Raw genomic sequence first — 17,652 nt, forward strand, 5'->3', positions numbered from 1 at the left:
GATCATAAAAATGAATTATATCAAATAGATTAAACAAATATATGGTTTTAGACACCTTTTTGTATCAAAATATCATCCTGGAAATATATAACCCCAAACCTCCAATAAAAGCTATAAAAATCATTTAAGAACAATGAGCACAGGCTGCAATTGATCAAATCAAAATCATCAATCAAAACTATGATATCAACTATATTAACTGTATCCAACTGAATATCCCACAAGATAAATGAAACAATTAATGATTAAAGGAATCAAATAATAATAATAATAATAATAATAATAATAATAATCAAGCAATTAATGATTCAAGGAATTAAAAAAAAAAAAATAAAACCCTTGCACAACCATCTACTTCAACAAGTCATTGCTAACAATGCTTTGAAGATGGAAGACTCAGTTGATGAATTTTGATAGAGCACAAGCTCATCTGAAGTTCACAATACTAAAATAAATCCAAATAGGTGTTTTTTAAGTGATAAGTGATTCAAATACTGCAAATTACTCCCACTCATTTTATACAGCAATCCCACTGCTGTATACTTCACACTCATTGATGAAGAACTTGGCAGCACACTGCAAAAATACCTCTCTGCTCTCTTTCTATATTCTGCAGTTACTTCATGTTTCTCAACCAAGTAATTCTACATTTTCACATTTTCATTTAAAAAAAAAACACTAAAAATAATACAAAGAAAACATACACACACACATATATATACTTCCCTTGCTAGAAGCACACGAGCACCAGGTACTTTGTCATCCCAACTAAAAGTATCTGAATTTTGATTATTAACACTGAGAGACTTGACAAAGTTTAAGATAAGAGTTCTGTGTAGCCTTATAAAGCTATGCAGCTCCCCATAAAAGTTCTTCCTAATGATCAAACATCAACATGCTAGTCTTACTCTTTGTTATCAAACTAGTTCCTAGCAAATCAACAAACAAGTAACTTAATTAATCCTTACTTCAAAACCAGAGTATGAGCAAAAGAAGGGACAGACAACTGAGGAAAGGGAGTCACTGTATTTTCCTCGGTATTTATCAGCAAATGTAAATGCCTTGATTGCTGTCTCTTGCAGTTTATTCAAGTATCCTTAGTCAATGTGCCCGAACAGAATCGAGCAACCACCTTCTGAAGTTCACAATACAATACATAAGTAATTCAGTGATGTTCTGAATAGTATAATACGAAACCCTCTTTAAACAATACTAACATGGTAAAAAGAAAACATGCAGATCCTGAGAAAGCACAAGATCCATCAACAACCTTTTGAATCCTTGGTGGTGACAAAAAGCTTTAAGTCATTGCCTAATTGAAGCAAACAAATTATGAATTAAACCAAATTTTCACCAAAAAATTAAGTGTCAGTAAACATGTTTTATTGTTAAAGCCTTAAACTGAAACCATACCTTTACCAGATCAATGCATTATACAAATTACTTTCTGCAACCTACATAACCTACCTACATGACGCAGCAAACCAAGTTACAAAACATAAATATGTCAAATACACAAATAGACAAAACAAATATCTCATTTCATGCTCCCTTCCATCTTAGATCATCCACAAAGTAACATCCTACAAAGAAGCAACCCACATAAGCTTACCTACATGATGCAGCAAACCAAGTGACAAAACAGATAAATGTCAAATACACTGACAGACAAAAATATCTCATTTCATACTCCTGTTTTAGATCATCCACAAAGCAATATCCTACAAAGAAGCAAAGACAACAGTTCGAATCATAGATATCAACTGAAATACACCATTAATCAATGATTCTGGACTTCTAAAATAAACTGAGTCTATCCAGCCAAAGATGAAAAATAAAACAAATTAATAAACGAACCCTACAAAATTTTCCACCGCAGACCTTGGAGGTACTGAAGATAACACCAAGCATGAACAAAAAGAACAAAAAACAACATAAATAGCACCATGAGAAAAGGCTAACTGAGAGAGAAGGGGAATCAGAAGAAGCTACTTATCTAAGGTTAGAAAGACTACTCATTTGCAGGACAAAAACCTCTCATTGCTGTCCATGATTCATTGCATTTTCAAACCAAATTTTTTAGAAAAAAAAGAAATCAAAACAACACTGAACATTCACATGAGTCACAGATTTCCAGAGTCCTCTACACTCCATACTCATTTACAGATAAATCAAAACATCATTCATTCATATTCCTTAATCAATACACCCTCTACACTATGTTATACACATCATCCATCCAAGATTCCAATGTCCACTCTGTGTCAAACTAAATCCTTCTCTGTTAAAGAAAGTATATGATATGATAACACGTCCATTCATTCATTCATAAAATCTCACATCTCACCAAATCTCTGTTGAACTTCACACTAACACTGTAACACACTTTATATATTATTATGCTCTCCCTTGCCAAGGCAATACCACATGAAGAACCTGCATTCCCAGCTGCAACTGGATTTTGTTAAAAAAAGAATTGTGAATTTTTTTTAAGGATCATCTTTGATGCCTTGCTGCCTTAGTTATATGAATATATTTCATGGAGGAGCACTTGGATATACAGTAATTAAGACTAGAGTACAACATTGCATGTGTGGCTATTTGTAATTTCTTTTCTTTCAATTACAGGAAGAGCATGAATTCATGGACTAAAATCATTTATTCAAATCACTTATTCTCCACATGATGATGGTTACTAATGGAGGAGTATGGGCAGAAGAACATCCAGAAAACCAAACTCTCAAGGTTTGGTTGGAATATATATATATATATATATATATATGCATATATGCCTATCAAGCCCTTCAAAACAAAGCATCCATATATATATATAATACTGTATATCATGCTTCATATATAGAGGTTCTTAATTAGATAGCTAATACAAAATTTTAGTTAATGAAAATTAGTCATTAACATATGTTCTTTAAGGGAAATCTAATTGATGGTGTGTACTAATTTGCAGAAGCTATTATAGATGCACTTACAAAAATAAAAGATGTCAAGCAACAGAGCAGGTTTTTAATGAGATAGCCAATACAAAATTTTGTTTAATGAAAGTCATTAACATATGTTCTTTACGGGAAAACTAATTGATGGTGTGTATTAATTTGCAGAAGCTATTATAGATGCACTTACAGAAATCAAGGATGTCAAGCAACCAAGCAGGTTGAAAGGAAGGTCTGTAATATTGACCAACCTTTGTTCCAGGTCACTTACACTGGGCATCATAACCAACAAGGAAAATAATCTGATCACCCAATCACAAGACACAGACGCATTCACAAGTTTGTACTTGCCATACAGAGAAAACTCTCCATGGATCTGTAACCTTTTTTTTAAAGGCGAAGAAATTAAGGCATAGTAGTCGTGATACCACTTAGAGGTGTTTTTTTTTTGGGTAGGTTTTTGTGGAAAAACTTAAAGAAAACCCTAATTAAACCTAGTAATTTTCTTATAGGCTTTAGGAATTCAGTAGCCTCTATAGATTACTGTATCTACTACTATACCTAATAAGTTACACGCTCTGATTTCCTTTGGTGCAGCAGCTTACACTCACAGTAGCTTCTCTAATCTTATATTTCAGCAAACTAGCTACCACTCAACAAATAGTGTGTGGCAGTCTTCTTGTACCCATTAGCTCATACATATTGCACTTAGGCAATTGCCCAAGCCGGTATCCTACTAAGCTCGATAGTTAAGCACCAACCTGGTTTGAGAGTAAGGTGCACTAGGGATAGATATGCTAGGGTATTAAGAAGGTAAACCATAATTAAAGCTAATCGATTATAAAAAATAATAATAATAAAAATAAAAAATCAATCCAACCACAACACGAACCAATGTTCTTGGACATCTCAAATCAAAGCCAACAAGTACATCCACACAAAAAAGCCATATGACATCTCAAATCATCATATCTTTTTCAAAAATAAAAATAAAAATAAAAACAAAAACAAAGACCAACTGATTGAGAATATAGCTGCATTACATTGAGTAAACTGTTATCAATATAAAATATTTTTAGGTCTTCAATTTGAACAAATGACTTTAATCTTCTCTAATTTTTAAGTGAAAAAAATAATGACCCAATCAAACCAACTCTCAAAACACAATCAATAATGATAGTATTTAGAATTTCATAAGTAAGTGAAACATCTTCGTCAATCAATGATAATAAAAAAACTTATTAGTATGCCTCTTGTTATGGCTAGCTAGGTTGTTTGCAACTATCACATTTGTTTTGATTTTATTTACATCAATCCATCTTATAACGAGAACGGGTAATCCTAAGTTCACATGATCTTAATATCAGAGCATGCATCACTGGTTATCCAATTAATTAGTATAAATAACTATTTTGATAGTTTGCAATTATGTATCAATCGAATGTTAAATTGTGATAGTCTAAATTAGTTTCACCTTTGCCACATGCTGCTAACACAGATGAAAATGGGGTATCTTCTAATTGAGTCAATCTGGTAAAAGGTGTACTTTGTTATCAATTAAAATAACAATAACCGAATATTCTTCAATGCCATGAGTCCCTACGCTAGCCAATACTCAATACACATTATGAGATAATCAACGAACAACATTAAGTCTACAAATATTTATTTGACAATGAAAGTAAGATTAATCAAGGATTGATCCATAGCACGGCCCTTCTAAAAGAGAGACTAAGGCTTGGTGTTATATGACAAAAACTTTTGTCTAGTTAAAAAGAAAAACATCTTTAAAAAGCTAAAAAAGCAGCAAGACAGATAAAGGTCACATGGGCTAACCTATATTAAACAAAAAGAGCCAAAGAAGGCTATGAGTTATTATCCAATAAACTATGAGATCACAAATAAGTAAGAAATATATATTATTTATTACTAAACAATACGAAAAACCTAAGAGGCTACTTTTAATGTATAACAAACGGTGATGTCATAAATGATTTTAAAAGATGAAATGTTTATTATTAGCCAAAGAAGGCTAAACTTTAATGATTATTTCATTTAATGATATTATTTTAAATAATACATCTTATTATTATTGCTTTAAAATATTTAATTAAATCAAAATTTGAAAAATTTTGCTACTATACCAATATTAAGAAAATCCCTTAAATCCCACACTTTTAGACCCCCGTCAATTAGGTTTTAATAAAATTAGGCCAACATTGAATGCCATTACAATTACAAATAAAATCTTTGAACGAAAAAATCTTAATCCAAAATAGGAATAAAATCTGAGGTAAAGCCATGAGAAATAGTCTCAAGGAAATTATAAATAAAATTCACAAATAGTGAAAACAATAAATCCATCTAACAAATAAACTTATCAAAATGGCATTAGAACAACAACAACAACAACAACAACAACAAAGCATTAGAACAACAACAACAAGCATTAGAACAACAACAAGAGCAAGCCAAATTCTGAGACACATTTTCCATAAAGTCTTAACAGCGACCACCCTATTTCTAAGAAAAAACATTCTAATAATGCTAAAGAAAAGTTCCCATTTCCCGTTTGTTCTCCAGCTTCATAACTGAAGCAAACCACAATGTGAGGCAAACAAATTATCACCTATCTTAACAATAGGAATAGACAAACGAATGAAATGTAATGACACCAAGTGAATTCTGATGTATATCAACAGTCTGTAGTGAGAAGTTCCAAATTCCCTAAATAATGGAAACAAATTGCTATGTGAGCCAAACAAGTTATCACATATCTTAACAAGAGAAACAAACAAATGAAAATCAATGATATCAAGTACGAATTATGATTTATAACAAGAGTATTTAGTAATAACTTCAGTGAGGTAAACAGTTAGCTAGCAATAGTAGTCACCTTTCATATTCTCAAGCATGCAAATAACGGATTGGAAAATTCTAGGACGTAAACTTACAAAACTAACACATCTCATCACCTTGCAAACAAGAATACGAAAAACAGATATAAAATTTGAACATCATTCTACAAAGTTATACCCAAATCCCTTTATGCACAATAACAGAGGCAATTGATATCATCAAAAATTTTTCAATCCAACTAAAACACAACCAACTATTCTTGGGCTAATAAAATCAAACAAGTATATCAAAATAGAGAAATATATGGACTAGGGATAATAACAAATCAAAAGTTGAAAAACTCAATAAAAAAAAATACCCTCCTGTCATATTATGTTTTTGTTTAAGGTGAAAAAAAAACCATTTATTGGAGAAACAAAACACACGTCAAAAGATAGTGGCATATAAGTGCATAATTCGTTTATATCATTACTTTCCCTATCTTTTCCGTATTATTTTTATTACAATCAAAATTCACTAATATAGTTTCCATTTTAACTAAATAAGCTTCTACCACATTTAAATCTTTTTTTTACAGAAAAAGATCTATTTTGTCAAATAATTTTATATAGGTCCATAATAAACTTCAGATACAATTTTCAAAGTACTTGTTCTCAGAGTAAAAGTGCAAATGTCCTCCCTTTCCGGAAGTAGAGAAGTTGCTTGGACCAGGCCAGGCCTCCTCTTCACAGTGTAAAGACTGGTTCGTCTGTATGAACTATATACCTTTGAAAACTCATCTGAAATTTAATAGATCCAATGGTAATTGCTGCAAAGTACTTTGATGATTGAATACATGCTATAATCAAATTTTTTATATGTGCTACAAAATACTTCGTTTTTGTATAAATTTAACTATCTACTTGAAATTAAATTATACAATTCTATTGAACAAATCATTAAAACATTCAAAATGATTAAATTTGTACTTTTTTCAAGAGAAAACTGAAGAGAAATACTGAAATTAAGGATCGAAGAAAACTCATATGAAACTACTGGGATCCTTCTCTGGCTCAAGATGAAATTTTTTTACCATGTGTTGTTCTAGAATCCTAACACTTAAGTGAATACTTCGTTTTTTTACTTTTCAAAATCCGTTGGAAAATTTCATTCCATATTCCAGAGGTTTCTTTAGTTCTTCTTTTGTGCAAACAACATACGGAGAAACTGACTTTCTAATTTTATTTTTCTTTTCCAAAAATAATTTTTTTTTTTACATATAAGTGCATAATTCCTTTATATCAATACTTTCCCTATCTTTTCCGTACTATTTTTATTACAATCTACATTCGCTAATATAGTTCCCACTTTAACTAAATAAGCTTCTACCACATTTAATTTTTTTTTACAGATATAGATCCATAATAAATTTCAGATATAACTTTCGAAGTACTTGTTCTCCGAGGAAAAGTGAAAATGTCCTCCCTTTCCTAGGAGTAGAGAGTTCTTTCGGACAAGGCCAGCCTCCCTCTTCACGATGTAAAAAGCCGGTTCCTCCGTATGAACTATATACCTTTTGAAAACTCATCCGAAATTTAATAGATCCAATGCTAATTATCTGCAAAAGTACTTTGATGATTGAATACATGCTATAATCAAATTTTTTATATGTGCTACAAAATACTTCGTTTTTGTATAAATTTAACTATCTACTTGAAATTTTTACATCCTTTTCGATAGATTAATACATTATTTCTAATAATTCACAATAAAGAGGCCAGCAGTTGAAAGGACTATCTTTACTTGCTACACCTAATTCTTCTCGTTAGCCATTGTATAAATTTCACTGTCTACTTGAAATTAAATTATACAATTCTATTGAACGAATCATTAAAACATTCAAAGCCGATAAAAATTTGTACTTTTTCAAGAGAAAACGGGAACGTAAATACTTAAATCAAGGATCAAAGAAAACTCATATGAAACTCAGGGATCCTTCTCCGGCTCAAGATGAATTTTTTTACCTTCATGTTGTTCTAGACTCCTAACACTTAAGTGAATACTTTGTTTTTTTCCTTTTAAAAATCCGTTGGGAAATTTCATTCTATATTCCGGAGGTTTATTTAGTTCTTTTCTGCATACAACATACTAAGAAACTGATTTTTTAATTTTATTTTGCTTTTCCAATATTTTTTTTTTACATAGAAGTGCATAATTCGATTATATCATTACTTTCCATATCTTTTCCGTACTATTTTTATTACAATCTTAATTCGCTAATATAGTTCCCACTTTAACTAAATAGGCTTCTACCACAGTTAATTTTTTTTAACAGATAAGATCTATTTTTCTAAATAATTTTATATAGATCCATAATAAATTTCAGATATAACTTTCGAAGTACTTGTTCTCCGAGGAAAAGTGCAAATGTCCTCCCTTTCCGGAAGTAGAGAAGTTGCTGGACCAAGCCAGGTCTCCCTCTTCACAGATGTAAAGATCTGGTTCCTCCGTATGAACTATATACCTTGAAAACTCATCCGAAATTTAATGCAGATCCAATGCTAATTGTCTGCAAAAGTACTTTGATGATTGAATACATGCTATAATCAAATTTTTTTATACGTGCTACAAAAATACTTCGCTTTTTGTATAAATTTAACTATCTACTTCAAAATTTTTAACATCCTTTTTCGATGAGTAATACATTATTTCTAATAATTCACAATAAAGAGGCAAGCAGTTGAAAGAACTATCTTTTACTTGCTACACTCTAATTCTTCTCGTTAGCCATTGTATAAATTTCACTGTCTACTTGAAATTAAATTATACAATTCTATTGAACGAATCATTAAAACATTCAAACCGATAAAATTTGTACTTTTTTTCAAGAGAAAACGGAAATGTAAATACTTAAATCAAGGATCAAAGAAAAACTCATATGAAACTGCATGGGATCCTTCTCCTGCTCAAGATGAATTTTTACCTTCGTGTTGTTCTAGAATCCTAACACTTAAGTGAATACTTCTGTTTTCCTTTTTCAAAATCCGTTGGGAAATTTCATTCTATATTCCGAGGTTTATTTAGTTCTTCTTTTTCTGCATACAACATACCGAGAAACCCGATTTTTTAATTTTATTTTTTTCTTTTTCCAATATACATAGAAGTGCATAATTCCATTATATCATTACTTTCCCTATCTTTTCCGTACTATTTTTATTACAATCTTAATTCGCTAATATAGTTCCCACTTTAACTAAATAGGCTTCTACCACAGTTAATTTTTTTTAACAGATAAGATCTATTTTTCAAAATAATTTTATATAGATCCATAATAAATTTTAGATATAACTTTCGAAGTACTTGTTCTCCGAGGAAAAGTGCAAATGTCCTCCCTTTCCGGAAGTAGAGAGTTGTCGGACTAGGCCGAGCCCCCACTCTTCACGAGTGTAAAGATCGGTTCCTCTCGTATGAACTATATACCTTTGAAAACTCATCCTCAAATTTAATAGATCCAATGCTAATTCGTCTGCAAAAGTACTTTGATGATTGAATACATGCTATAATCAAATTTTTTATACGTGCTACAAAATACTTCGTTTTGTATAAATTTAACTATCTACTTGAAATTTTTACATCCTTTTTCGATAGAGTAATACATTATTTCTAATAATTCACAATAAAGAGGCAAAGCAGCTTGAAAGGACTATCTTTTACTTGCTACATCTAATTCTTCTCGTTAGCCTATGTATAAATTTCACTGCTCTACTTGAAATTAAATTATACAATTCTATTGAACGAATCATTAAAAACATTCAAACCGATAAAATTTGTACTTTTTTTCAAGAGAAAAATGAATAGAAATACTTAAATCAAGGATCAAAAGAAAAACTCATATGAAACTGCGGGATCCTTTCTCCGCTCAAGATGAATCTTTTTACCTTTCGTGTTGTTCTAGAATCCCTAACACTTAAGTGAGTACTTCGCTTTTTCCTTTTCAAAAATCGTTGGGAAATTTCATTCTATATTCGGAGGTTTATTTAGTTCTTCTTTTGTGCATACAACATACTGAGAAGCTAATTTTCTAATTTTATTTTTCTTTTCCAATATTTTTTTTTTTACATAGAAGTGCATAATTCCATTATATCATTACTTTTCCCATATCTTTTCCGTACTATTTTTTTATTACAATCTTAATTCGCTAATATAGTTCCCCTTTTAACTAAATAGGCTTCTACCACAGTTAATTTTTTTTAACAGATAAGATCTATTTTTTCAAATAATTTTATATAGATCCATAATAAATTTTTAGATATAACTTTCAAGTACTTGTTCTCCGAGGAAAAAGTGCAAATGTCCTCCCTTCCCGAAGTAGAGAAGTTGCTCGGACCGAGCCAGCCTCCCTCTTCACAGATGTAAAGACTGGTTCCTCACAGATGAACTATATACCTTTGAAAACTCATCTGAAATTTAATAGATCTAATGGTAATTGCTGCAAAGTACTTTGATGATTGAATACATGCTATAATCAAATTTTTATATCGTATATCAAAAATACTGCTTTTTGTATAAATTTAACTATCTACTTCAAAAATTTTTAACATCCTTTTCGACGTGAGTAATACATTATTTCTAATAATTCACAATAAAGAGGCAAAGCAGCTTGAAAGAACTATCTTTACTTGTTACATCTAATTCTTCCTCGTTAGCCATTGTATAAATTTCACCTGTCTACTTGAAATTAAATTATACAATTCTATTGAACGAATCATTAAAACATTCAAACCGATAAAATTTGTACTTTTTTTCAAGAGAAAACGAATGTAAATACTTAAATCAAAGGACCAAAGAAAAACTCATATGAAACTCAGTGATCCTTCTCCGCTCAAGATGAATTTTTACCTTTGTGTTGTTCTAGAATCCTAACACTTAGTGAGTACTTTCATTTTTCCTTTTCCAAAATGCGTTGGGAAATTTTCATTCTATATTCCGAGGTTTATTTAGTTCTTCTTTTGTGCATACAACATCATCTGAGAAACTGATTTTTAATTTTTATTTTTCTTTTCCAATATTTTTTTTTTACATAGAAGTGCATAATTCCATTATATCATTACTTTCCCTATCTTTTCCGTACTATTTTTATTACAATCTTAATTCGCTAATATAGTTCCCACTTTAACTAAATAGGCTTCTACAACATTTAAATTTTTTTAACAAATAAGATCTATTTTTCCAAATAATTGTATATAGATCCATAATAAATTTCAGATATAACTTTCGCAGTACTTGTTCTCCTAGGAAAAGTGCAAATGTCCTCCTCTCCCGAAGTAGAGAAGTTGTCGGACTGTGCCAGCCTCCTCTTCACAGTGTAAAGACCGGGTTCCTCTAGTATGAACTATATACCTTTGAAAAACTCATCCGAAATTTAATAGATCTAATGGTAATTGTCGCAAAAGTACTTTGATGATTGAATACATGCTATAATCAAATTTTTATACGTATACAAAAATACTTAGCTTTTTGTATAAATTTAACTATCTACTTGAAATTTTTACATCCTTTTCGATAGAGTAATACATTATTTCTAATAATTCACAATAAAGAGGCAAGCAGTTGAAAGGACTATCTTTACTTGTTACATCTAATTTCTTCTCGTTAGCCATTGTATAAATTTCATCTGCTCTACTTGAAATTAAATTATACAATTCTATTGAACGAATCATTAAAACATTCAAACCGATAAAATTTGTACTTTTTCTAAAGAGAAAATGGAACATAAATACTTAAATCAAGGATCAAAGAAAACCTCATATGAAACTCTGGGATCCTTCTCCTGCTCAAGATGAATCTTTTTTACTTTGTGTTGTTCTAGAATCCTAACACTTAAGTGAATACTTTGTTTTTTTCCTTTTCAAAATCCGTTGGGAAATTTCATTCTATATTCCGGAGGTTTATTTAGTTCTTCTTTTGTGCATACAACATACTGAGAAACTGATTTTCTAATCTTATTTTTCTTTTTCAAATTTTTTTTTTGACTTAGAAGTGCAAAATTCCATTATATCATTACTTTCCTATCTTTTTCCGTGACTATTTTTATTACAATCTTAATTCGCTAATATAGTTCCCACTTTTAAACTAAATAGGCTTCTCAACATTTAAATTTTTTAAAAGATAAGATCTATTTTTTTCCAAATAATTTTATATAGATCCATAATAAATTTCTAGATATAACTTCAAGTACTTGTTCTCCCGAGGAAAAGTGCAAATGTCCTCCCTTTCCGAAAGTACAGAAGTTGCTGGACCAGGCCAGGCCTCACTCTTCACAGTGTAAAGACCGGGTTCCTCCGTATGAACTATATACCTTTGAAAAACCCATCCGAAATTTAAATAGATCCAATGGTAATATGTTTGAAAGTACTTTTGATGATTGAATACATGCCATAATCAAATTTTTATATCGTGCTACAAAAATACTTCGCTTTTTGTATAAATTTAACTATCTACTTGAAATTTTTACATCCTTTTCGATAGAGTAATACATTATTTCTAATAATTCACAATAAAGAGGAAAGTAGTTGAAAGGACTATCTTTACTTGCTACATCTAATTCTTCCTCGTTAGCCATTGTATAAATTTCAATCGCTCTACTTGAAAATTAAATTATACAATTCTATTGAACGAATCATTAAAAACATTCAAACCGATAAAAATTTGTACTTTTTTCAAGAGAAAAAATAGAACAGTAAATACTTAAATCAAGGATCAAAGAAAAACTCATATGAAACTCATGGGATCCTTCTCCTGCTCAAGATGAATTTTTTACGCTTTGTGTTGTTCTAGAATCCTAACACTTAAGTGAATACTTTGTTTTTCCTTTTCAAAATCCGTTGGGAAAATTTCATTCTATATTCCGAGGTTTATTTAGTTATTCTTTGTGCATACAACATCCCTGAGAAACCTAATTTCTAATTTTATTTTTCTTTTCCAAATACTTAGAAGTGCATAATTCCATTATATCATTATTTCCCTATCTTTTTCAGTACTATTTTTATTACAATCTTAATTCGCTAATATAGTTCCCACTTTTTAACTAAATAGGCTTCACCAACATTTTAAATAATGATATAAGATCTATTTTTCCAAAATAATTTTATATAGATCCATAACAAATTTTCGGGATATAATCTCAAGTACTTGTTCTCCGAGGAAAAGTGCAAATGTCCTCCCTTCGAAGTAGAGAAGTTATTTGGGACTGTGCCAGACCTCCTCTGCTCGCAGTAAAGACCTGGTTCCTCCAGTATGAACTATATACCTTTTGAAAACTCATCCCGAAATTTAATAGATCCAATGGTAATTTGCCGCAAAAGTACTTTTGATGATTGAATACATGCTATAATCAAATTTTTATACGTATACAAAAATACTCTCGCTTTTTGTATAAATTTAACTATCTACTTGAAATTTTTACATCCTTTTCGGGAGAGTAATACATTATTTCTAATAATTCACAATAAAGAGGAAAGCAGCTGAAAGGACTATCTTTAGCATTTGCTACATCTAATTCTTCTCGCTAGCCAATGTATGCAACCTCACTCTGCCTACTTGAAATTAAATTATGCACACTGAACGTAACCACACAAACATTCTCCAAACCGTATAAAATTTGTACTCAAGAGTAGGACAGTAAATGCTAAATCAAGCTCAAAGCATGACTCGTCTCACAAGTCAACACGGATCCTCCTCCTCGCCTCAAGATGCACCTTTTTACGCTTTGTGTTGTTCTAGAATCCTGGCCACTCATGAATACTTTGTCCTTTTCAAACAAGCGCGTGGAAATTTGTATTCTATATTCGAGGGTTTATATGGTTCATTTCTTTTGCATACAACACGATCGGTGAAACCCGATCTTTCTAATTTCTGCTTTCTCTTTTCCAAATACATTAGAAGTAGTTAATCCATTATAGCATTACTTTCCTATCTCTTCTCCTGCGACTATTTTTATTACAACTTAATTCGCCAATATAGTTCCCACTTTAACCAAATAGGCTTCACAACATTTAAAATAACAAATAAGATCTATTTTTCCAAATAATAGTATATCGATTCACTAAATTTCAGATATAACGTTTCGCAGCACTTTGTCTCCCAGGAAAAGTGCAAATGTCCTCCTCCGGAAGTAGAGAAGTTGTCGACCAGCCAGCCTTCCTCTTCACAAAGCAAAGACTCCGTTCCTCAAGATGAACTTATATACCTTGAAAACTCATCCGAAATTTAATAGATCTAATGGTAATTGCCACGCAGTACTTTTGACTGATCGAACACACGCTATAATCAAATATAATGCAAGCATACAAAATACTTCTGCTTTTTGTAGTAAATTTAACCATCTCACTTGAAATTTTTACATCCTTTTCGATAGTAGTAATGCTAATATTTCCTAATAATTCACAATAAAGAGGCAAAGTCAGCTGAGTGACCATCTTTACTTGCTACATCTAATTCTTCTCTGCTAGCCATTGTATAAATTTCACCGCCTACTTGAAATTGGGAAATTATACAATTCTACTGAATCCTAATCATTGTTAAAACATTCAAACCGACAAATCGTAGCCTCTCAAGAGAAAATGGAATGTGAAATACTTAAATCAAGGATTCAAAGAAAACTCATATGAAACCGCGGGATCCTTTCCTTCGGCTCAAGATGAATTTTCTTTTACGCTTGTGTTGTTCTAGAATCCTAACACCTCAAAGCTGAACATTTCGCTCCTTTCAAAATCATGGGAAATTTCCCATCTCTATATTCCTGAGGTTTATTTAGCTCCTTCTTTGTGCATACAACATGCACGAGAAACCTGATTTCTCTGACTTTTATTTTTCTTTTTCAAATCACTTAGAAGTGCAGAATTCCATTATATCATTACTTCTCCCTATCTTTTCTCACAGTACTTTTGCTATTAATACAATCTTAATTCGCCAATATAGTCTCCCACTTTAATCAACTAAATAGTCGCACAACATTTAAATTTAACAGATAAGATCTATTTTTCCAACAATTTTATATAGATCCATAATAAATTTCAGATATAACTCTCAAGTACTTGTTCCTCCGAGGAAAAGTGCATCGTCCTCCCTTCCTCCGAAGTAGAGAAGTTGTCGTGACCGCGCCAGCTCTCCCTCTTCACAAGCTGTAAAAGGACCAAATGTTCCTCCGCAGATGAAACTCCATATACCTTTTGAAAAACCTCATCTCGAAATTTAATAGATCCAATGCATGACAAAGTACTTTATGATGATCGAATACATGCTATAATCAAAATTTTAGTACGTGCTACAAAATACTTCTCGCTTTTGTACATAAATTTAACTATCTACTTGAAATTTCTACATCCTTTTCGACAGAGCAATACATTATTTCTAATAACTCACAATAAAGAGGAAAGCAGCTGAAAGGGATCTACTTTACTTGTTACATCTAATTCTTTCTCGCTAGGCCATTGTATAAATTTCACCCGCCATTTGAAATTAAATTATACACCCTACTGAACGAATCATTAAAACAGATCTAAACCGATAAATTTGTACTTTTCAAGAGAAAAATAGAATGTAAAATACTTAAATCGTTGATCAAAAAGAAAAACCTACGAAAACTCAAGGATCCTTCTCCTCGGGTTCAAGATGAATTTTTACCTTGTGTTTGTTTCAGAACTTCTAACACTTAAGGAGTACTGCTTTTTCCTTTTCTAAAATGCGTTGGGAAATTTCATTCTATATTCCGAGGGTTTATCAGTTCTCTTTGTGCATAAGCAACATACCGAGAAACCTGATTTTCTAATTTAATTTTCTTTCCAAATATTTTTTTTACTTTAGAAGTGCATAATTCCATTATATCATTACTTCCCCATTCTTCCTTCCGTACTATTTTTATTACAATCTCAATTCGCTAATATAATTCCACTTTAACTTAAATGTTTCTTACACTGTATTTAAATTTTTAACAGATAAGATCTATTTTTCCAAAAATTTTATATAGATCCATATTGAATTTCATATAATCAAGTACTTGTTCTCCGAGGAGTGCAATGTCCTCCCTTTCCGAAGTAGAAGAGCTCGGACTGTGCCAGCCCTCTTCATGTTGTAAAGATCAGTCTGTATAACTATATAATTCTTTGAAACTTATCCGAATCTAATAGATCCAATGAAATTGCCGTAAAGTACTTTGATGATCAATACATGCTATAATCAAATTTTTTATACGCATACAAAATACTCTCGCTTGTATAAACTTAACCAATTGTCTTTGTATCCTTTCTAAGGAGAATAGCTCTCACAATTCACTAGCGCCAGCATTGAAAGCGTGGACTATCTTTACTTGCTAACATCTAATTCTTCCTCATACTGTCAAAAGTAAATTTGTCGCTCAATGAAATTATACAATCATTGAACGAATCATTAAAACATTCAAACCGATAAAATTTGTACTTTTCAAAGAAAATAATGTAAAATACTTAAACTGGCCGATCAAAGAAAACCAAGAAACTCATGATCCTTCCTCGTGCCCGCATAAATTTTGACGCTTGTGTCAAGAACCCCAATACCAAGTGAATACTTTGTTTTTCCTTTCAAAAATCCTAGTTAAAATTTCATCCTATCTTATGTTTCATTGAGTTCTGGTATAAATACACTAGAAACCGATTAATTTTATTTTTCTTTTCCAAATATTTTTTTTTACTTAGAAGTGCATAATTCCACAGAGTATCATTATTTCTGCATTCCTTTTTCCTAGACTATTTTTATTACAATCTTAATTGCTAATATAGTTCTACTTAACTAAATAGGTTTCTACAAACATTTAAATTTTAATGATGATTCATTTTTCCAAATAATTTTATATAGATCCATAATGAATTTGTGGATATAACTTTCAAGTACTTGTTCTCCCGAGGGAAAGTGCAAAATGTCCTCCGCTACTCGAAGAGTAGAAGTTCGTCGGACAGCCGGGCCTCCTCTTTCACAAAGGTAAAGCCGGTTCCTCGCAGTATGAACTATATGCTTTGAAACACTCAGACTCAAATGGCTAATAGATCCAATGGTAATCACGTAAAGTACTTTTGATGAGATCGAATACATGCTATAATCAAATTTTTATACGTGCATACAAATACTTCGCTTTTTGTATAAATTTAACTATCTACTTAGAAATTTTACATCAACTTTTCTGATGGGGTAATACATTATTTCTAATAATAATCAGCGATTAAAGGAGAGCCGCTAGCTGAGTGATCTATCTTTACTTGCTACATCTAATTTCTTTCACGTTAGCGCATTAGTATAAATTTCATCGTCTGCCACTTGAAATTAAATTATACAAATCTACTGAGCGAATCATTAAAACAATTTCAAAGCCAGAGTAAAATTTGTACTTTTTCAAGAGAAAATAGGGCAGAATATACTTTAAAACCCAAGTGGACAAAAGAAAACTCCTTATATTGAAACCCAAGTGGATCCTCTCTACGCTCAAGATGAATACCTTTGTGTTGTTCTAGAATCCTAACACTCAAGTGTAAAGTGCCGTCCTTTTCCAAAATCACGCTGAGGAAATGTCATCTATATTCGGAGGTTTATTTGAGTTCTTCTTTTGTGCACTGTCACATACGAGAGCTGATTTTCTTTAATTTTAAATCTCTTTCGAAAATATACTATAGAGAGTGCTGTAATTTCCATTATATCTCCATTAGCCTTTCCATCTTTTCCAGTGCACTAATTTTTATTACTGATCTTAATTCGCTAATATAGTTTCCCACTTTACAACTACATTAGGCTTCTACAACATTTAAATGCACAGATAAGATCTATTTTCCAAATAATTGTG

At 31.2% G+C, this 17,652-nt stretch overlaps 1 long non-coding RNA gene across 1 annotated transcript; it reads right to left on the minus strand.

Moving 5' to 3' along the window:
• Positions 1 to 355: 355 nt before the first annotated feature.
• Positions 356 to 3,881, minus strand: LOC120262901. The gene is made up of 3 exons (XR_005537010.1): positions 1,414 to 3,881; positions 1,218 to 1,312; positions 356 to 1,135 (listed from the first exon to the last, which is right to left on the minus strand). It is a non-coding gene; the product is annotated as an uncharacterized LOC120262901 (long non-coding RNA).
• Between the last annotated feature and the right edge of the window lie 13,771 nt (positions 3,882 to 17,652).

This window comes from Dioscorea cayenensis, chromosome 6 (genome assembly GCF_009730915.1).
Source record: "Dioscorea cayenensis subsp. rotundata cultivar TDr96_F1 chromosome 6, TDr96_F1_v2_PseudoChromosome.rev07_lg8_w22 25.fasta, whole genome shotgun sequence".
Taxonomy (NCBI): Eukaryota; Viridiplantae; Streptophyta; class Magnoliopsida; order Dioscoreales; family Dioscoreaceae; genus Dioscorea; species Dioscorea cayenensis.